The 6,532-nt window shown below is 39.3% G+C and overlaps 1 pseudogene; it reads left to right on the top strand.

Annotated features, from left to right (window-relative positions):
* The first annotated feature begins 441 nt into the window (after positions 1–441).
* On the top strand, positions 442–1,955 carry LOC149171257 (subtilisin-like protease SBT2.3 pseudogene; annotated as a pseudogene).
* The last annotated feature ends 4,577 nt before the right edge of the window (positions 1,956–6,532 follow it).

The raw sequence follows: 6,532 nt of genomic DNA, 5'->3' as shown, positions 1-6,532 counted from the left end.
GCAGGACACTAAAAAGAGAAAACTTCGATATTACCCATATGACATAAATTGAAACTATGAATGGCCTCCATAAACATAGAAAGACCCATCACTTGCAAATACAGAAATGGAGGGAGCATTTAGTGAAAATGATCATGTGGTTCAGATCGGGAAAAGAAAATAAGGAGTATGCACTCAAAAATAAGTGCGGAGACAAATGAATCTCGAGTAAAATCAGTGATTAGAGGTAAACTGGGCAAAAAATGTGCTGGATTTTGCCGGCGCAGCGCATAGGCTGAGTGGTGCGATGCATTGGGCATGCGCGGCGCATTGGGTGCTCCTCCACAGTGTAAATTAACACTGGCGCGACGCACTAGGAGTGCGTGCGGTGCACAGAGCCCTAAGGATGAAATTCATCATTGATTCATCAAAAACTCAATTTGTTTCAGCTCAATTCTTCTCATGGCAGCTCAAGATGGGGTTGATATACTGTCTTCGTCAATCATACCTAATAGGCCACCTTCTGGGATTGCGACTTTCTTTAACCCAATAGACATGGCTTTGTTGTCCACTGTGAAAGTTGGAATATTTGGCGTTCAAGCTACAGGAAATGATGGACCTTCTCTAAAGAGTATTTTGTCCTTCAGCCCATGGATATTCACAGTGGGAGCTGTTTCCGATGATCGTAGTTAATAATTCTATAGTTCTTGGCAACAATCTCACAATCTCAGGAGTTGGACATGCTCCTGGAACAGATGATGATGATATGTACAGTCTAGTTGTTGCAACTCATGCCGAAAATAATGGAACTGATGATATGTATGCCAATGAATGCCAAGATCCCAGTGAATTGGAACAACATCTAGTTGAAGGAAACATCTTGATCTGTAGCTACACAACAAGGTTTTCCCTTGGTCTACCTTATGTGAGACAAGCAGTTATGACTGCTAACAATTTGAGTGCAGTGGGCATCATCTTCTACATAGACCCTTTTGTGGTTGGGTTTCTGTTCAATCGAGTCCCTTTGACAATGTCGGGATTGATCATTTCCTCTTCAGATCATTCTAAGACTTTTCTGAAATACTACAGTGACTCCATAACTAGAGATGAATTTAACAACATTGTTAATTTTGGAGGAGTTGCCACAGTCCCTGGAGGATTGAAAGCAGATTACAGCAAGAAAGCACCCAAGGTCATGTATTATTCTTCAAGGGGGCCCAATCCGCACGACAATCTTTTAGATGCAACAGATATACTGAAACCAAATATAATAACTCCTGGTAATCTCATCTAGGCTGCTTGAAACTCTCTTGGCACAGATTCAGCTGAATTTGAAGGCGAGAATTTTGCAATGTTTTCGGGAACAAGCATGGTAGCACCTCATACAGCGGGAATGGCAGCTCTAATGAAACAAAAATACCCCAAATTTAAACTAGCAGCCATTTCTTCTGTACTATCCCCCACTGCATCACTCAATGACAATCAAGGGTTACTAATTATGGCACAGCACTCCTACAGCAATCCAGATGTCGATGCAATTTCGACCACACCTTTTGACATGGGAAGTGGATTTGTGAATCCAACTGCTGCCTTGGATCCCAGACTCATCTTCAATGCAGGTTATGAATATTATATTGCGTTCTTATGTACCATAAATGGATATGCACCTCTTCTTCTCAAATACACCGGTGTTGTATGTAGTTCAAACGTTGGAATTAGTTATGACCTTAACGTTCCTTCAATCACAGTAGCTAGTTTGATCAATTCTCGTACCTTTAGAGGAGCTTCCTGAATATAGCAGGAAATGAGAGTTACAAGGCTCTTTGGAGTGCGCCATTTGGTGTTTCTGTTTCTGTTCCACCCACATCATTTACAGTTTCACATTGAAGCTTACAGTATTCCTCAATGCCACCGGTAATAGTACTGCACCTAGCTTTGGAAGAATCCTTCTGCTTGGAAGTCATGGAACACCTTGAAACGGTTAGTCTGACTAAATTTGTGGTACCCAAATGGATATTTGGACTTCAGAACCTCATGGACCTGGAGTTACAATACGATGACTCTATGGCCAATGTTTATAAAGGACTGACACTTTAATGATATGATTGCGGATTTTCAAATAAAATAAGTATTATTGCAACTGGGACAGGTGTTGTTTTAGCCTGTGATTGAGATAAACTAGGCGTTTGCCATGGGCTGGTGTATTATTTTCAGAAAAATCCATTGCCTGCCCCAAACCAACTTTTCATTATTAGCATGATGCGGTGTTCTTGCGTGGGAGCGAATTTTGGTTTAAAGGCATCTATGAAGGACTCCATTTCAATCGCTAAATGGCCAGTTCTTAAAGGATGGTATTTTCAACAAGATCTATCTTTTTGTTTTTGTATGGTGGCATATATTATCTTCACAGGAAATCGGGTGCTTTGAATATGATATTTGAATGCATTTTGTTTGTGACGGCGAAACAATCACTCGATATCCTCATTTTCATTAAAAGTTATTCAAACGACAAAAGGAAAATGAAACAGTCAAAGACAAAAATTCACCACGGCTTCAAATAAAAATCAAAATAATCTCATTCCTTCTGCTCCAAAAATGTTTTTCGAATTAAATGGAGCTGCAGTTGTACAGGTGGCTGCCAAATACTCAGGGGTGGGCATGTCTTCTCCTCCAGTTCACTGATAAGAGATTCCAGCTTGTCCACGACTTGACAATTGGCGTGGAGTTTGATGCTCGCATGTTTACCATTGATAACAAATCAAATAAAACTTCAAATTGGGGACACAGCTGGATAGGTGTCATTCTGAGGAGCAGTTGGAGCATTACAGAGGAGTAGTTGGAGCGTTACTGGTTTATGACATCACAAGGAGAGAAGTCCAATGATGCAATGGTTTCTGGGCCTAAGAAATTTGAGTTTCCCAAGCTGCCCAGATACATCGATACTCGTGTTGCTGATATTTATCCTGTTACCAAGCCTGGTGATAGGCTTAAAATACTTAGCTCTAGAAACAAGTTTAAGGATGCTCCTTTGCTTCATAAACAGATAAAAGAGACCAACCAAGGTTCCGCACCATTTGATGTGAAGCTTTCATCAAAATTTATTTAGAGAAGGAATGGAAATCACACTTCATCTGGTAATCCAGATACCCCCATAAATAGTGCATATACAAATAAGAACACTGAACTGAAGGATGAGTGTCAAAAATATAACAACTTTCATAATGTTGCTGAGCTCTCTTCGAGTTCTCCTACTTTGTCTTCAAGAACGACTGTTGATATGGCCAAGGCATTTAAGGGATTAGCAAATAATAAGGCCTCAGCTGTTGTCACTCAACCTCATGACCCTCCAGGTTTATTGAGAAATTTATGATCATCCTTGCATGCTAACAGTTTTGGACATGATTTGCAAATAGCTGGAGATAGAGTACCTTTGGATTTGAGCCTGAAAGTTAATATGCACCTAATTTCTTCCTCTTCACTTAACTGGTGCCATATGTTGAATAATACTAGTAAGTACATGGGATAAAATAATTCATTTTTCGGTTTGATTGTTCACATGATAAAGTACATGCAAACTATAATTGTTTCTCACAGTTCTCCCAACAGAAGGAGATTTCCTTTTGGAAAGCGTTGCACTCATGGGTGTACCCATAATCTATGTTACCACCATCTCTTATTTCTACTATGGCATTATCTGTTGCTCGTGTCAATGTTGTAGAGAGTGAGTTCCTATCAAAATGACAATCAGCTTGGGTAGATTCATTTCGTTCCATCTATCACAGGTTTAGGAAAAAGACGTGATATCTTTTATTTTTGCATTCAACAAATTATAGTCATGTTTGTGGGAGGTAGTTTAAATGCGAAAATGGAGAATACATGTGCTGCATATCTCACAAGATCCACTCGTGGGCTTCGAGCTCTTCTAAAGAAGCATGATGTAAGCTTCTCTATGCCTCTCTGTAGCATGGAAGTGGAGCAAGTTACAACAGAGGATTTGCAGGAGCTAAACCACTTACTCTATGAGAAGTTAGAAGGTAAAATGAAGGGCACAGCTGTTGAGGATACAATAAAGCATCTATTTGAAGGACATCATATGAACTACACCGAGTGCATAAATGTGGATTATGAATCTACAAGGAAGGAATAATTTTACGATATACAGCTTGATGTTAAAGGCTGTCGAGATGTCTATGCTTCATTTGATAAGTATATTGAAGTTGAAAAAACTTGATGGTGATAACAAATATCATGCCGAGCAGTATGGACGTCAGAAGGCAAGAAAAGGTGTTCTTTTCCTTGGTTTTCCTCCCGTACTACAAATTCGGTTGAAGTGTTGAATATGATTTCATGAGAGACACAATGGTCAAGATAGATGATTGATATGAATTTCTACTTCACTTGACATAGACAGATACAATGGCAAATATCTCTCTCCAGATGCAGATAGAAGTGTGCGTAATTTATATATACTCTTCATAGTGTTTTGGTTCACAGTGGAGGTGTGCAGGGTGATCATTGTTACGCTTTCATTAGACAAGCTCTCTCAGACCAGTGACATAAGTAATTTCTGCAAAATAGAGACACGTGTTGAGCTTAGCAAACTGCAGTTGGGTGCGTTCATTAAAGGCAAATTTTAGTGGAAAACCGCTTTTATTGAAAAATTAGTTTTTGATTCAAAGGGCCACCGTAAGGTGAAAAGTCACCGCAGCAGAAAGATAGGAAACGATGGTCTATTTTTAACTACAGCTGCAATTCAAATGGTCCAAGCTCTAGATTCTGTCTTTTAATTAGACATCAACAAACAAAATGTAACGCTGCTCCTTTTTAGAGCAGACTTTTCCTATTCTCATGATTTTAGGTGAAACGGCCCCTATTCTCATCGATCTATTTTCCCATTCTTGAGTCTATTTCTTGTATGAAAATTTATGTGTAAAGGGTTCTGAGTTCTGAGAAAAGTGTGGGAAGAAAAAACCCAGCACTATCACTGTACAGTTTTGACAGAGAAATAATTAAATGGTGCAGCTCTGATTTATAAGATTCTTGCGGTATGATTTTTGGCATGTGTTTTTTCTTTCTGTTTCATATGTATCCTGTGGTTTTTTGTAGTTCATTCATGATCGTTTCCAGCTGAATACTTTTAAGTCAGAAAGGTAGAAATCAGTCATTGCTCTGCCTTGAGGAAGTGTTCAGTCTTTATGTGTTTTCTTCTACCTGGAAAGGATTGATATATTAATGCCCTTTTCAGCTTTCTTAAACAGTCTTTTCACCCCATTTAATTTCAATTCAATTGCTAAAATCTCATGCTTATCTCGCCTTTCGAAATATCCTGTGCCTTTGGTTAAATCTCTTCTCATGCTGTCCTTGTCCCATACAGCCCAACAACTTAGTCATTAAATCAAATATCGCTCATTCAAATTCATTTACTAGCCTAAAATCAGTTCCCATTTTAAGTCATCTCGCACCCTATTGCTCATTTCATCGAGATAGATCCGGAGAGAGCCCTCTCCTGTGCTCGTAGGGCTAACTACGAGGCTGAGCTTGGTTTGATGTTGCATTGAACCTTGCCTTCCTTCAGCCTGAGGCAGATTCGAGCACTAACACTATGACCTCATGCATGATAACAACCAATACAATACTCCAGTATACTCATTTCCTCATGCAACTATCCATGTGCATAAGCAATGCCTGATCAACTAGACATACGCATAACCGCATGTAGTCGAGCATAAGAGATCAATTCTTGTAATCAACCTACAAGACTCATGCATGTAATCAAATAACCAAGAATGCAACCCATCATACAAGGATTTAATCAAGTTTCATATAATTGTATAACTATTCATATACCAATGACGATGCATTCCATAAAACTGACATCAAGTTCCTTGTGATAACCTTACTACTACCATGATCAATATGATGCAATGCAACAAGCACATGGAACTTAAGTGTAAGAACCACACACACAACTGACATGCATGCATGAACAACACCTTAACACATATCTGTAGCACTAGATATGACCCAAAGAGAGCGTGACCATGCTCCGATAGAAATCTGTAGAAACCCCTCCCAACTATACCCAAAGTAAGAATGCCAACTGAGGTAAACATGAGGAGATATGCTACTACATTAAGATTTGAACTGCTATGTCACCTTAAGGAGGTGGAATCAATGGAAAATCACATACACTCATCCAACATCATCCCAATATCCCTCAGGAGACAAGACTGCTACTCAGAGAGCCTGTCCCTGGGTTCCACTACTATTCTACAACACTTAAGCCATAGTTGCTCTCATGCTATATGCAAGGGAGCAGCTAGCAACCTAAAGTCACTCTCACAGGTCTGTTTGCCAATGAATGTGGACCAAAATTACCAGTTCTATGCCATCAACCCCGGAATTTAAGCCACTTTTCTAGCCCAGAATCCTGGCCTCTGCCAAAAACTTGTTGTATCTTCCAGAATCCTTTAAAAATATTATAAAAATGTTTATAAGTATCCCCTATCATTCCTCCTGTACGTATGATAATAATGACGATCATGATGTCTAT

This window comes from Pinus tabuliformis, chromosome 4_2 (genome assembly GCF_031772625.1).
Source record: "Pinus tabuliformis cultivar Carrire ecotype Pingquan chromosome 4_2, CPIR1, whole genome shotgun sequence".
Lineage (NCBI taxonomy): Eukaryota > Viridiplantae > Streptophyta > Pinopsida > Pinales > Pinaceae > Pinus > Pinus tabuliformis.
The sequence above is the reverse complement of the archived record's forward strand: the minus strand, read 5'-3'. Positions and strand labels throughout refer to the sequence as shown.